Consider the following 16,454-nt stretch of genomic DNA (forward strand, 5'->3'; position numbering starts at 1 on the left):
CTTTTAAAGTAGATAGTTGTTTTTTGTTTTGCTTTGCATTTTTTGTTTGTTGGATTTATGAAATAGTTCATGTTTTAAGTTTTAGTTCTTAGGCTGTTAGGATGAAACACTGCGAACACATTGGTACATGTTGGAACTCTTTATCTTGAACGCTGGAAAAATTTCTTTAAAGAAGAAGTTTTAATGACATTGGACATGATGGTCATGTTGCATGGTCTCAGAAATGCATTGCTGGACCTACTCTTCTCTACCATATGTGTTTATTCTGAGTTATACTTGAAGTTAATAATAAAGTTGTTCCACTAATATTTTGAAAATGCACTTTTATGTCCTCTTAATACATATTTTGTCTCGCCAGTGGCCTTCTTTGGTGGAAGTTGCAGAAACTCGTCAACTCCCTCCTATGTTGATTGAAAGATATAACACAGCTGCCGGTGAAGGAACAACTCTTTGCGGGTTTTTTGCTGACATACATCGAGCCTGGGCAACAGTTGACAATTCATTTTTCGTCTGACGTTTTGATAAATGGTAAACCACTAATACTTGTTTTCTTTTTCTTTTTCTTTTTTACATGTGTGATTGGCCTTAAACTGTTAAAAGGGAATACCCTTTATAACGAACTTGATTCTTACTTGGTACTCAGATTTATCTCGTTCTCAGTTCGTTGTTTCTGTGGTCGTGTTAGTTAGTCACAGCGCTGTTGTTTTGTAAAATTGTTTATACAAGCCCATTATTATATTCCCTTCCATTGTCTATTTTCATATTTGTTTTGAATCAAATGATTGTATGGTCTATAATGTGTTACTTCTGAACTTTTGGCCATGCTAAAATTATACGAGCCCATTATCATTGATTTGAGTTTATTAGATATAAACAGCAGAGTTGGGTTTAATAGCAGTTTTCAAGTGATTCCACTTTCTCGTAAGTGGTCTAATGATACCTTTTCCTCAATGGAGACATGCCATCCTTATTGCTTATATAATTGTTTTTTTTTTCTATTTCCCAGGGATGGGCAGTGCCAAGAGCATAATGTCGATGAGCAAGCAATTTGTGTTGTTGGCCTTGCTAGGGCAAAGCCTGGGATTTTCATTGAAGCCATTCAATACCTTTTAGTTTTAGCAACCACTGTTGAGGTAAGGATGATTATGATTTCCCTTGGAATTGCAATGCACATGCATACCTTGAATGGCACTTGCTTATCCAATTGATATATGAAGACGAGCAAAATCTACAGTAATATATTGCCTGAAAATTCAATCGTTAAGTTAAAACACACTAAGCATTTGACACAATTTCTGGATAAAATTACCCTTCACAGTATCCATTTTCTGTTTCTTATACCTAGCACACCAGGACTAAAATTTACAGGATGCTGAATCAAATTGTATCCTGGGGCTATATATAGTTTGAGATTTTCATAGTGATATGACTGGTCAAGTGTTCAACACTGCAAGGAAGAGTGGACCATCGGATCCTTTCAGGGCATGCTTAGTTTCCTTGCCTTGCTTGACCTAGCCTCAGTAGTGGCTGGGTAAAGTAAAAAAGAGTCAAGATAATCAAATTCATTTCTTACCTACTAATCTTGCTGGGTAAGGTCTTGGCTAATGCAAGCGCCCACTTTGTCTACTATGACATTGAAGCCGTTCCAGATTTTCTTCCAAAAACCGTCTCTCCCTTGACCTGCATTCCCCGGCCTTCCTTGCTGTGCTTTCCTTGCCATAACAGATTGGTGCACCTTGCCATGTCAGGTCGGATCTGATCTGACATACTACCATCCGGGACCATAAGTCCAGCTGACTACCCATGATAGAAGATGTAATTAAATCTCAACACATCAGTGTGTTCGGTTTATCTCATATCATCAAAGGATAAAATGAGATCTGTACCACAGAATCGATTTCTTTTTTTCCTACATGCAAAATGATTTGATTACATTGCTGTTCTGTAGTAAAAGAAAGGGAGGGTGTGGTACTTCAAAATGCAAGAATGCTTCCAAAAAGTCCAAGAAGAATGCTACAGGAACCTCTACTTCTTCTGAGGCCCCTACTGAACTTGCTGTTGAACCTAGGTAAGTTGAACTTCAAGTTTCATGTTTTAGCTGAATTACCCTACATGCAAAATGACTTGATTACATTGCTGTTATGTAGGAAAAGAAAGGGAGGAGGTGGTACTTCAAAGAATGATATAGGAATAACCTCAACTTCTTTAGTCACTCAATCACCTGGTACAGCTACAGCTAGCCCCTCTATTTCCTTAGCCATCCAAGCACCAGTTAGTCCAGGACCAACAACAAGAAGGATGGCAGCTTCTGTTTCTACACCAACAAGAGTCCAGGGCCAATAACAAGACGAATGGCAGCACAACTGGATACATCACTAGGAGGCATTACTAGAAGGGTCATCATAAACTAGGCTAGTGTGATCTTGAATCATTTTATTGAACTGTTGTTGTATGAAAAAGTCATGTACTAAACCTATTTTGGGCATGTGTTGGACCAGACCAATATGGTTCCTGTACTGTGAACTTATTTGGCCATGCGCTTGCAAGATGTGTTGGTCAATATTAGTCCATGTGTTGAACCAGAATATTTTTCATATGCTTGGTCAATATTTAGTGCATATGGTGACTTGTATGTGTTGAAATGCTGTCAGTTCATCCATGTACTTTGTTCTTATGTTTTTAGAGCTCTTGTACCGGTTTGGGGCTTGATTCTTATATTTTTAGAGCGCTTGTAACGGTTTGGGGGTATTTTGGTCTAAGTTAACAGACCTAACGCTCAAATCTAACAGAATGGTACTTTCAGTTCACGTGTGCACCTTTCAGTGATATTTTACGGGACCGATGTCTTTCAGTGGTATTTTACGGAAGTCGCGATCTTTCGATGCTACAGAACCAATTTTCCCAACTGGCAAATGCATCATGATGTCCAAAGATGCACTCGTTAAAGCCCATGAAGGATTCCTGGCTGCCCAGACTGGCATCAGGCCCAAGGTTCCCTCAACAGTGAGTTCATTCTTTTGGAACCTTGCAGCCGGTGCCATGTTGTTGGGCTTTAGACAATCATACCATATAATTATGAGTTTAATGCTGGAGGTTTTTTTAATCTCACTGAAGTATGTGGCGCCCTGCACCTTTTGTTCCCTTGCTTCGGTATGGTCTAGTTATCTCACTCTGCACTGTATTTGAGGTTACCTGTCCCAAATGCCGTTCCTTCCTGCTAGATCGTGTAAAGTGCACCCAGTACCCTTGCAAGTTGGAAATTGCAACTCACAGTTTGCGTGATCGGTGCTCTGGACGGTGCTGTGCTTCCTATGGTTTATGACCCTTTGAAACATGTTTTTTTAAGGCGTTGCGGCGTCCCGTGGCACTGGGTACGCCTCGATGTCTAGGTGATATGGCGTAACTAAAACCGTCTAGGCGATATGGCGTAACTAAAACCATGTGGCGCATGGGGTACGCCTCAACTTCTAAGCGACGCCTCAAAAACCATGCTTTGAAACATGAGGATTTTTTTTCCTGTGTCTTGCGATTTTATTATAAAATTAAATTGATTTCTGTAAAATTCTTGCATTATAAGGTTCTTTAAAACTTTATTTATTTTTTAATTCACATCCACGTAAGACACTAATGTCAACTGTTAAGGATAATATCATTGCTAAACTATCTCGACATATAACCCGTAAAGAAGGGTTTACAGCAGCCCAAATCTTCTTTAAGTATTTTCGCGAGAAATATAAGACAGTAGATAACTTGATACAATTAATTCGGGATATAGCTTGGGTAGTCACGTCAGCGAACCAAGTAGTTCGGATCCTAAATGAATTTATGTGTACTTTACAAGATTATCTCTGCCATGAGAAAAAAAATGTATATGTACAAGTATACGATAAAGTAAAAAAGAAGATGGATAAGAAAAAAATCACAATGGAATGTTGTGACCGGTAAAAAAGACCGTCGTAAGAGTGTTACCGGGATTTTATTTTTCAAACACTATAATTAATACTTTATTGAAAATAATCAGTGCGCAACCACAATGAGCCTTTGACAACCATCTCTTATTTGAATGACATAAGTTAGTTAATAACTTACACCCCGTTCGGCTGTACTACTTTCAGCTTGTTTCAGCTTATTCTCTCTCACATAACACTATTGAATCATCTGAAATAAACTAGCTGTCCACTATTGAACCTACCAGCCGAACGAGGTGTTAAACGTTGGCCAATGGTGCGTTTAGAGCAACTTCAAAGCCGCTATTTTTCCATACTAGTATAGTGCCCGTGCTAACGCTACGGACCATATTAAGTCAAAAGCTAATTCTAGAACAATATTGGTCTCGCGCCGTGCTAACGCTAGTAGTGTGCCATGCTAATGTTGAAACAACTTTGTTTCGACCTAATCATAGCATCTCTAGTCAATGCCATGGCTAACAGAAGCATGGCATTAGGCCCAAAATTTTATTTCATTGCATTTTTTTGTCTGTAGCATATCATTACAGTTCATAAACTAAAAGGCGTTGAATAAGTTAACAGGCAGTTATTATAACCCCTCAGGGACCCGATTTAAATCACACCACAGCTGAATTAAACAACTACAGATGGGGCTCCATCCCAGATCAGACCAGAGGTTATGGTCGAAGGATAGACACTTGCAGCAAAAAGAAGCAACTGCTGTTTACATTGTCAAATGGCACTTCCTATCGGTAGGTCTTGAGATCCCCATTGGGACTACAACTACGTCTATATAATCAGATTAAACTAACATGAGTACATGACCAAAACAGGAAATGTATAATACGTAGTCACATAAGCCACATCAAGTCAGACAATTTTTGGCATAAGTAATTTGACGGTAATTCTAGATTGGCATACCAAAGATCACATGACAGTGTAAGTTTGTAAAGATACCTACCTAGAGCAAACAATTTTAAAGACCAAAAGATACCCAAAAACAAAAAGAAAAGGCAAAATTAAGAGCACTTGCATATCATCAGAAAAGAATTGCCTTCTCACTCACAGAGGTACCAGCACTGTGTCAGAAGGTGTCCTAAGATTGTTTTGAGGTTTCATCATCTGATACAAAGAAAAAGACAAAGATACAGTTCAACAACGTCAAAAACCGAGAGATACAGTTAAGGATGTTAAGGATTCAGATGCAGATATGTCTGTGTATCACTCGATCGGCAGAAGCCGGCCTTGGATCAAGTGTTGGATTATGCATTAGGATACAATTTTTTTTAAAAAAATAACAAACAACAATAAGCTCAAGTATTGTTGTAACACGCCTGTTGTGAGGTAGGGGGCTGTGACGAGGGCAGGGGGCGGCGGCTATGGAGGAGTTGTTCATGCTAAGCTGCTAGAGATTCTCAAGCAAGCTAGCAACATTAGCAAGTTCATTGTTCTTGGACTGCATAGCGACTTCTGCTGGCTTCGTCATCTGCAAGTTCATTGTTGCCTTTGAACAATACACATTTTCAATGAAAAATCCATTCCTGCTACGTAGTGAAAAATATCAAATGGAAGTTAAGAGTTCTTGCCGTTACGTAGCTCCAGCGGTGTGATAACAGCACTATCAGCATTTCTTAGTAGTCAAATATGTTGCTATTTAAATCCAAACAAAAAAATAATTCGCACAGGATCTGCTTGACCAAATGTCTCAATGATCTAAGGCTTATCTCAACGAAGGATTTAGTATTTGCCTGACATCTTAATTATTTTTTTTTGGATTTAAATAGCAACATATTTGACTACTAAGAAATGTTGATAGTGCTGTTATCACACCGCTGGAGCTACGTAACTGTAAGAACTCTTAACTTCCATTTGATATTTTTCACTACGTAGCAAGAATGGATTTTTCATTGAAAATTTGTATTGTTCAAAGGCAACAATGAACTTGCAGATGACGAAGCCAACAGAAGTCGCTATGCAGTCCAAGAACAATGAACTTGCTAATGTTGCTAGCTTGCTTGAGAATCTCTAGCAGCTTAGCATGAACAACTCCTCCTCCATAGCCGCCGCCCCCTGCCCTCGTCACAGCCCCCTACCTCACAACAGGCGTGTTACAACAATACTTGAGCTTATTGTTGTTTGTTATTTTTTTAAAAAAATTGTATCCTAATGCATAATCCAACACTTGATCCAAGGCCGGCTTCTGCCGATCGAGTGTGAAAGCATCTAGGCCCCTAGTTGGATTTCGGTGATTAATGTCAATACAAGATTACTATGACTAACGTGTGTTTTGCAGAGGCAATTAAGTTAGGTCATGGTAATAGAGATCGATTGGGCAATCGAGGTTGTCATGCCCCTACGATGGAAATCGTTTTGGTTTTCAAAGGATGGACGACAAGGTTAAGGATGACTAGTTCTAAGTGCCGATTGGAGTTGGAAAGACACTTAGAGTAGTTTAGGACTTTGTTTTTCCTTTGGCCGTACTATGAAGGGGGGTATGAACGGGTAGCTTGACCTAGTTGAGTCTAGTGAGTTAGGTGTGGTGCACACTTGTTAAAACTAGCTCTAGGTAGCTCCTATGAATGCCTAAGATCGTTTGGAGCAAACTTCATTCACATATGTTCGAAAGTTGGAAGTGAATGGAGGGTCAAACACTGATCGGACGCTGGTTCCGGTGCGACCGGACGCTGGCCGCAGGGTCCGGTCAGTTTGTTTGACTGAGGTGATTAAGTCTGGTGTGACCGGACGCTGGAAGGTCATGTGACCGGACGCTGAGGGCCAGCGTCCGATCGACTCCAGTAAGGGTCCAGACTTGGGAAAAAGTGACCGGACGCGTCCGGTCAGTGCTGACCGGACCCTGAGGGTTCAGCGTCCGGTCGAGTCCAGTAAGGTTCCAGTAAGGGTTTTATGCGACCGGACGCGTCCGGTCAGTGCTGACCGGACCCTGCCAGCGTCCGGTCGACTCGTTACTACTGGTTCGCGGGTTGAACTGACCGGAGCGTCCGGTCATCACGACCGGAGCGTCCGGTCATCCCGCAGAAACTCATAACGGTTCGTTTTTCAGGCTGGCTTATAAATAGAAGCTCCACTCGTGAGTGGAGCATCCTTTGCTCATTCCAACAGCTGAGAAACACGTTTGTGAGTGCCAAGAAGAGCAAGATCCTAGTGAGGTGTTTGTGATTTGAGAATCCAAGAGAGTAGCCTCACTAGCAAATCAAGAGTAGCAAAGTGTGCATCCATCTTCTCATTAGGCTTCGCGTGGTCAAGTGAGAGTTCGTGCTTGTTACTCTTGGTGATCGCCATCACCTAGACGGCTTGGTGGTGATTGGGAGTTTGGTGTTCACCCGGCGGAGCTTGTGGGTGACCCAACTCAAGTTGTGAGCGGCTTTGGGTGATTCGCCGCGACGGAGTGTCGAAGAATCAACCCGTAGAGAGCACTTGATCCTTGCGCAGATCAAGGGGGAGCTACACCCTTGCGCGGGTGCTCCAACGAGGACTAGTGGGGAGTGGCGACTCTCCGATACCTCGGCAAAACATCGCCGCGTTTCTTTCTCTCTCTATTTACTTTGAGCACTTACTTTGAGCATTTACTTTGAGCAATTCAATACTTGTTTTTACATCCATAGAATTGCTTGCTAGAGTAAGTTTGGAACTTAGGTTGCGAGGTTGTTGTGCATTAGTTTGATATAAACACTTTTCTAGGCACAAGGGGTTAATTGGGCTATCCGTAGGATTTGATTATTGAAAGAAAATTTAGAATTAGCCCAATTCACCCCCCCTCTTGGGCATCTTGATCCTTTCAATTGGTATCAGAGCCTCGTGCTCACGTTTTTAAGCTTAATCGCTTAGAGCAAGATGTCTCACGGGGATGGACCTCCTCCTATCTTTGAGGGAGATGATTTTCCATATTGGAAAATCCGCATGGAGGCATACTTAGAAGCTCTAGATGTTGGAATTCTTAGAGCCGCCTCTCAAGGGTTCCCCGCACCTAGGAATGCCGCACAACTTCAAGGCGATGAAGTGAATTATGAGAAATGGAATGCAAAGGCTCGCAACACCATTTTTAGAGGCCTTTGCAAAGAGGTGTTCAATCGTGTAAGGAACCACAAAGACGCCCATGCTCTATGGTCGGACGTTTGTGCGCTCCATGAGGGAACCAAGAGTGAGCGTGAGGAACGCTATCATCTTGTGATTAAAAAGCTAAATTCTTTTGAGATGCTTCCCAAAGAAAGTGCTAATGAGATGTATTCTCGATTGAATGTTCTTGTAGAGGAAGTCAATGGGCTTGGACTCACTCAAATGTCACCATCCGACGTTGTGAGAAAAATCTTGAGTGTCCTCCCCATTGACAAATATGGGCACATTGTGACCGTGCTACATCAAGGTGATCTTTCCGCCGCTACACCGACACAAATCTTGGGAAAGATCAATGCTCATGAGATGTACATGCACATCACACCACAAGATGGCTCATCCTCTACAAAGAAGAAAGAGAAGGACTTAGCATTCAAAGCTAGCCAAGACAAGCGCAAAGCAAGACTTGAGTATGAGAGCTCAAGTGATGAAGATGATGAAGAAAGCCTTGCCCTCATGGTGAAGAAGACCACCAAGATGCTAAAAAGGCTAAACAAGAGTGGCATCAAGTTTGATGGCAAGAAGAAGAAGTTCTTCACTAGCTCAAGAAGAAAGCCAATCTCCGAGATGGATTGCTACAATTGTGGCGAACTTGGTCATCTAGCTCATCAATGCACAAAGCCCAAGAAAGACAAGTTCAAGAACAAGGGCAAGAAAGATGATTCAAGTGATGAAGATGAAAAGAAGAAGAACAAGCCATACAAGAAGAGAGATGGCAAAAAGAGGGAGTTCTACAAGAAGAAGAAGAGTGGCAAGGCCTATATTGTCGGTGATTGGCTCACGGACATTGATTCATCAAGTGGATCATCCGATGATGATAGTGACGATGAAAAGGTGGCCGCCATTGCTATTGATCTTGCATCTTCACCACCACCATCGCCATCATCCTCTACACACCTATGCCTTATGGCCAAAGGTGAACGCAAGGTAACTAAGAGTGATGATAGTAGTGATGATGAACATGCTAATGATGATGATAGTGATAGCGATGATGATGACTCACCTACTTATGATGATCTTGTTAAAATACTAAGAAAATATACTAAGATCATTAGAAAGAGTAGAGCTACAAATGAAAAACTTGATGCTAAAAATGATTCACTCTTAGCTAAATGTGACACATTAGAAAAGGCTAATGATGAGCTCAAAGAAACAAATGATTCTATATCATCCAAACTCAAGGAGCTCAAATCTTCTAAGAAAGAGCTTAAAGATAAAAATGATAAACTTGAGTGGGTGCACAATGAGCTTATCACTAGTCACAATAAGCTAAAAGATGAATATGCAACTCTAAAGATCAATTATGATACCCTTATTATTGCACAAGAATTCTTACCAAATGAGCCACATGATGCTACTAACCATGTTGTTAAGATTGATATAGCTACCTCATGTGATGATTTAATTGATGAAAGCATTGAGCATGGATCTAGTAGCAAGGGCAAGCAAGTGGTTGAGTGCAATGACCATGATGAGTATGTCAAGCTCAAGAGTAACAATGAGAAGCTCATGAAAGATCTTGAAGAAATGAAAAGTCACAACACCATTGTGCTAGAAACTCTTGATCATGACAAAGAGGTGATCCTTGAGAATGAGAAGTTAAAAGAAGAAGTCAAGAAACTCAAGGAGGAGAAGAACAATGATCTTCTCAAGGAAGAGAACAAGAAGCTCAAGATGGAGAAAGAGCATCTCAAGGTGGGATTGAGCAAGTTTGCTAGAGGCAAGCATCTTCAAAGTGAGCTACTCATGAATACCGTCATGAAGATGGATAGAAGTGGCATTGGATATATGGCAAGTGTAGAGAAGAAGAAGGCTCAAACTCAACACCAACAATCAAAGCCAAAGCCAAAGCTAAAGAGATGTTTTGAATGTGGACAAGAAGGCCACTTTGCTCATGAGTGTCAAACTCCACCACCACAACCCTTGCCCAAGCATGCTAGACCCTTTGCTTTCAATGCTCACTACATGCTTAGAAAAGATTCGAGTGGAAAGATGAAAGTCATGTTCTTAGGTCCCCCAAACAAGAGTAGGCCTAAGAAAATTTGGGTGGCTAAGTCACTTGTTGAGAAGGTGAAGGGCCCTCAACAAGCTTGGATCCCTAAAGCTTGAATCTCTTGTGTGTAGGTGAACTACAAGACCGGTGGAAGTCATTGGGTTATTGATAGTGGTTGCACTCAACATATAACCGGTGATCCTCGTATGTTCACCTCACTAGATGAAGAGGTAGATGGACAAGAGAAAATAACATTTGGAGATAATTCAAAGGGCAAGGTTAAAGGATTGGGCAAAGTGGCAATATCAAATGATCATTCCATCTCCAATGTGCTCTATGTTGCTTCATTGAGCTTCAACTTGCTATCCGTTGGGCAATTGTGTGATCTTGGCTTTCAATGCTTATTCACCGAGAAGGAGGTTGTTGTATCCAAGGTAGATGACAATCAAGTGATATTCAATGGATTTAGATACAACAACTTATATCTAGTTGACTTCACCTCCGAAGATGCAAACTTGAAGACTTGCCTATTCACCAAAACAACACTTGGGTGGCTATGGCATAGAAGACTTGCTCATGTTGGGATGAGCTCACTCAAGAAGCTTATGAAGAATAATTTGGTGAGAGGGTTGAAGGATGTGAAGTTTGAGAAGGACAAGCTTTGTAGTGCATGTCAAGCCGGCAAGCAAGTTGCAAACACTCATCCAACCAAAGCTTTCATGTCAACCACAAGAGTGCTAGAACTCCTACACATGGATTTATTTGGACCGACAACATACAAGAGTTTGGGAGGAAATCTCTATTGTCTTGTGATTGTGGATGACTACTCAAGATATACATGGGTGTTCTTCCTTCATGACAAATCTGAAGTTGCATCTTGTTTCAAGAAATTTGCCAAGAGAGCTCAAAATGAATTTGAAGTGAAGCTCAAGAAGATAAGAAGTGACAATGGCAAAGAATTTGACAACACAAACATAGAAGCTTATTGTGATGAAGTTGGAATTAAACATGAAGTCTCCGCAACCTATACTCCTCAACAAAATGGTGTAGTTGAGAGGAAGAACCGGACTTTAATCACTCTTGCAAGGACAATGCTAGATGAGTACAACACCCCCGAAGCTCTATGGGCGGAAGCAATCAACACCGCATGTTATGCATCCAACCGCCTATTTCTTCAAAAGTTCCTTGTCAAGACACCATATGAGTTGCTCAATGGGAAGAAGCCGGACGTCTCCTTCTTTAGGGTGTTTGGTTGCAAGTGCTACATCTACAAGAAGCGGCAACACCTAGGGAAGTTTCAAAGGCGTTGTGATATAGGTTTTCTTGTTGGTTACTCATTGAAGTCCAAAGCATATAGAGTATTTAATCATGCCACCGGCTTGGTTGAAGAAACATATGATGTGGAATTTGATGAATCTAACGGCTCCCAAGGAGCACATGAGAATCTTGATGATGTAGGTGATGAACCATTGAGGGAGGCTATGAAGAATATTCCGGTGGGAGACATCAAGCCAAAAGATGATGAAGATGATGTACAAGTCATTAACCAACCTTCTTCATCAAATGTACCACAAGATGGTGATAAAGTTGGGAGAGTAGAAAATGAAGATACTCATATCTCCCATGAGCAAATGGTGGTACAAGCACAAGATGTTGATGCTCCACAACCTCCTCGTCAAGTGGTCAATAGAAGAAATACACCTCTCCTATAAGATCATCCACAAGATCTCATCATAGGGAGTCCAACAAAGGGGGTGATGACTAGATCTCAAAAACTTACTTCATTTATTGCTCATCACTCTTTTGTCTCTTGCTATGAGCCTACCAAGGTAGAAGATGCTCTTAAAGATCCGGATTGGATCAATGCCATGCATGAAGAGTTGAACAACTTCACTCGCAATGAAGTTTGGAATCTTGAAGAGTGACTAAAAGATGCAAGAGTCATTGGAACCAAGTGGGTGTTCTGCAACAAGCAAGATGATCAAGGTGTTGTTGTGAGGAACAAGGCAAGACTAGTAGCAAAAGGGTTCTCTCAAGTTGAAGGTTTAGATTTTGGAGAAACTTTTGCACCGGTTGCAAGATTAGAAGCCATCCGTATCCTTCTTGCATATGCATCACATCATGAAATAAAATTATATCAAATGGATGTGAAAAGTGCATTCTTAAATGGCTTTATTAATGAACTAGTCTATGTTGATCAACCTTCCGGGTTTAAAGACCCTAGATATCCTAATCATGTTTATAGGTTGTCCAAGGCACTATATGGGCTTAAGCAAGCCCCAAGAGCTTGGTATGAGCGCCTTCGGAACTTCCTTATTAAGAAGGGCTTCACCATTGGGAAGGTGGACACCACACTATTCACCAAGAAGCTTGATGGGCATATCTTCATTTGTCAAGTATATGTTGATGATATCATCTTTGGATCATCAAATGAAGACTCATGCAAAGAATTTGGTGAATTGATGTCTAAGGAGTTCGAGATGTCAATGATTGGTGAGCTTACATTCTTTCTTGGTTTTCAAGTCAAGCAAATGAAAGAAGGCATCTTCATCTCTCAAGAGAAATACACTAAAGATCTTCTCAAGAGATTCAAGATGGATGAATGTAAGCCAATCAAGACCCCAATGCCTACCAATGGACATCTCGACCTAGATGAGGGAGGTAACTCGGTTGATCAAACTCTCTACCGTTCTATGATTGGTAGCTTGTTATATTTAACCGCATCTAGGCCCGACATCATGTTTAGTATGTGTATGTGTGCTAGATTTCAAGCTAGTCCTAAGGAAACACATTTAATTGCCGTAAAAAGAATCCTTAGGTATCTTAAGCACACACCAAGCATTGGCCTTTGGTATCCCAAAGGAGCTTTATTTGAATTAATTGGCTATTCCGATTCGGACTACGCCGGATGTAAAGTTGATAGAAAGAGCACATCCGGAGGGTGCCATTTGCTTGATAGATCACTTGTGTCTTGGTCCTCCAAGAAGCAAAATAGTGTGGCTTTGTCCACCGCCAAAGCGGAATACATTGCCGCGGGTGCTTGTTGTGCACAAATATTATACATGAAACAAACTTTACTAGACTATGGAGTAGTTCTAGAGAAAGTACCTCTTTTGTGCGATAATGAAAGTGCGGTAAAACTTGCAAATAATCCGGTTCAACATTCTCGCACCAAGCATATAGATATCCGCCATCACTTTCTAAGAGATCATGTAGCCAAAAATGATATATCACTAGAGGGTGTAAGATCCGAAGATCAATTAGCGGATATCTTTACTAAACCGCTAGATGAAGCTACCTTCTGTAGATTGCGAAATGAGCTCAATGTACTTGATTTTAGCAACTTCACTAAAAATTGAGTTTGTGTTGTCCCTTGCATTCATTGTAATATACAACATGTTTAATTTGTGGCAATGCATATAGGGCTTGTCTAACATGGTTAAGATAACCGCCGAAAAGCGTGTGAAGAAGCTTAACCTTGGATCAAACTTGACAAGCAACTAGATTTACTTACAAGCATTACATATGCATGAATGTTGTTTTGTCGTTTTGTTCTATTTGCCCTCTTGTTGCCTATTTTCTTAAAAAGAATTATAGCCTAAGGCAAAATATTTTGAAAAATATGAGGGTTTGAGAGAGGTCACTCACATCAGTCCCAATTGGTGTTTATTTGGATCTTATTCAAGTTGGGACTTGATTGGGAACAGGCAGCGCGAAGGAAGGTTGAAGGTTTGCTGGAAAAGGTGCACCGGACGCTGCACCGGACGCTGCTGTCCAGCGTCCGGTCAGTTCACAGGAGGTGAACTGCTGTTGAAGGAGTGACCGGACGCTGCGTCTGTGCGTCCGGTCAGAAAGGGTCCAGCGTCCGGTCGATGAAGAAAAGACAAGCTGTACTGACCGGACCCTACCTGCGTCCGGTCATGGACCACCGGACGCGTCCGGTCCCGATTCCAGAGGATTTGGACCTCTCTGGAATCGACCGGACGCTGGGTGGTAGCGTCCGGTCGCTACCACCGGAGCGTCCGGTCAGTGGATCTCGCGCGACTTCAGGTCTCTTTTCCCCATTTCCTTTTCTGTCATGGTTTGGGGGATTATTTATCCGGGCCTTCGAGCTTTTTTTCCTTGACCTAACCAGCGCCGCCGTGACCCACGCCCAAGTCGCCGCCGTAGCCAGAGCCACCGCACTGTTGCGCCGCCGCCTTCTCGCGCCTCACCTCACGCCCACGCCGTCATGCCCCTGCCTAGCCGCGCCGCCGCAGCCTCCCCGAGCCCGCAGCCGAGCCTCGCGCCTCGGCCTCGCGCGCCACCGAGCCCCGCGCCAGCTCATCTCGGAGCACCGCCATCCCGCGCGCCACCACGCCTGCTCAGCACCTCGCCGCTCCTCCATTGCCAGGCTGCCGGTCTTCACGACAAAGTGCTCTTGCCCTACCCTCCCATTGATTGGTAAGGCAAGTCTTGTGCTTCACTCTTGATCTCAAATTGTGACCTAGATCGATTTGAAGTCTCTGATTCTTCATTACATTCAGGACTTTCACCCTTACCCTAGCCTGGTTCCGAGGATCCCCCGCGTGACATCTTATCTCTTCTCGGTTCGCTGATCGTCAGGTAGAAAGCCATTCGATTCAATTTCGCATCTACATTGCTTTCTCTGCTAGGGTTTCGCATCTATTAGCAATATGGTATTTATTTGTATATCTATCTATTCTTTCGTGCAGCGAGTCGGTTCCGTTGTGTTTGGTCTGGCAGTTAGCAGTCAACTCGGAGCCAAGCTCGCGAGTAAGGATCAAGGCCAAGCCTCGAAAGCGGCAGTTTGACAGTTGATCTTCATCAGCGACAGTTCACCGTCTTGTCAGTTCAGATGGCTCGCACCAAGAATGTTGGTGGTGGCCCAGGTGATGATGATCGGAGGCCCCCGCCTCGCCAGCCAGCCGGATCTAAGGGCAAGTCAACCAAGCAGGTGACATCCAAGAAGCGAAAGTACCCCGACGCAGAGACAGCGAGAGCAGCAGCTGTTGCAGAGGCTGCAGAGCGTGCCGAGAGAGGAGGTGCCCGCAGCGGAGTTGTCATTGCAGATCAGCCGGTTTCACCAGCACTCAGAGCTGCGATTGAGGAGGTTGAGCGTCATCACGGTAGTCCAGCTGGGACTGCCACGTTTGCAGGACGACGGGTCGCCATTGAGGAGGGTCCGTCAGCACAGCAGCAGCCCCCACCAGCAGAGCCTCAGCCAGCCCAGGAGACTCAGGAGAGTCAGGAGACCGAGCCGGCACCTCAGCTACGCCGCTCGAGTCGTACTAGTGCTGCAGTTCCACCGAGGCCAGTTACACAGCGCAGGGGTTCACGCCCTCCGCCCAGACCACAGGGTCCGCCTCCAGTGGTTCACCTCGACTTGAGGGCCGCTACAGCCAGGCAGGTTCAGCAGCTGCGGTTTGTTGAGTTTGAGGTTTGGTTTCCTCCGAGGAGGGATGAGAGAGCAGCTGAGGGGTTCTACACGCCACTGCATGAGGATTTCTACAATGCATATCTTAACAGTGGGGCAGTGTTCAGATCACAGAGGGTCTGTCAGATAGAGTCCATTATGGCAGTAGCCGGAGAGGGCATTCGGCAATACTTGTCATATTTGCCAGGACTGACAGATTTGATTGGACGGACGGGCATATATGTACCTTCTTGGGTCCGTCAGTTTTATGCCTCGCTCTACATTGATCCTCATCACAGATTCATTCATTTTGCTTTCAAAGGCAAAGACTACAGAGTGACTAGTGACAGAGTCAGGGAGATACTGAGACTACAGGAGCAGCCTGTAAAGATGCATGAGGTTTGCTATGGACATCAGGGGCCTCCTAGGCGTCCTCATGGAGGGCAGGTGCCCCCTACAGATCTAGTGCGGCATTGCTTCAAGGAGCCGTTTGGTGAGGGGTCGAGTAGGAACCCCAGTGACTTGACTCCTACAGCGAGGATACTAGAGGCCATCATCAGGAGGACACTGCTTCCCAGGTTGGGATACAGGGAGGGCCTGACTCGCTTACAGCTCTGGCTTCTCAATGCAATCATGTAGATGACAGTGTTTGACATCTGGGACCTCCTTCTTTCAGAGATGGAGGATACTATAGCTGAGGGATTCAAGGGTCGCAGGCAGCTTCCCTATGCTCACTGGATCACGTTCCTCATCCGCAGGGTTGTGCTTGATAAGCCCCCTGGCATGATGGATGAGTATACAGGTGCCACTACAGAGTTCCCGGCTTACAACCTGTCATAGAGGGTCAGACACGCCACTCCTCAGGCACCCAGTCAGCCTAGTCATCGCCCCGACGTGCCAGAGTCTGCAGCTCAGCAGGACGAGATCATCAGAGGGATTGCAGCCACTGAGGAGGAGGAGCTAGAGG

At 43.5% G+C, this 16,454-nt stretch overlaps 1 non-coding gene and 2 pseudogenes across 1 annotated transcript; all 3 read right to left on the bottom strand.

Moving 5' to 3' along the window:
- Positions 1–4,366: 4,366 nt before the first annotated feature.
- On the bottom strand, positions 4,367–4,447 carry LOC136478916 (small nucleolar RNA snoR2/U65; annotated as a pseudogene).
- Positions 4,448–4,541: 94 nt separating this feature from the next.
- On the bottom strand, positions 4,542–4,725 carry LOC136478871 (small nucleolar RNA Z112). Its single transcript, XR_010764539.1, has one exon. It is a non-coding gene; the product is annotated as a small nucleolar RNA Z112 (small nucleolar RNA).
- A 254-nt stretch (positions 4,726–4,979) lies between these two features.
- LOC136478889 (small nucleolar RNA snoR31/Z110/Z27) lies at positions 4,980–5,077 on the bottom strand (annotated as a pseudogene).
- Positions 5,078–16,454: the final 11,377 nt, after the last annotated feature.

Source organism: Miscanthus floridulus, chromosome 8, assembly GCF_019320115.1.
Source record: "Miscanthus floridulus cultivar M001 chromosome 8, ASM1932011v1, whole genome shotgun sequence".
Taxonomy (NCBI): Eukaryota; Viridiplantae; Streptophyta; class Magnoliopsida; order Poales; family Poaceae; genus Miscanthus; species Miscanthus floridulus.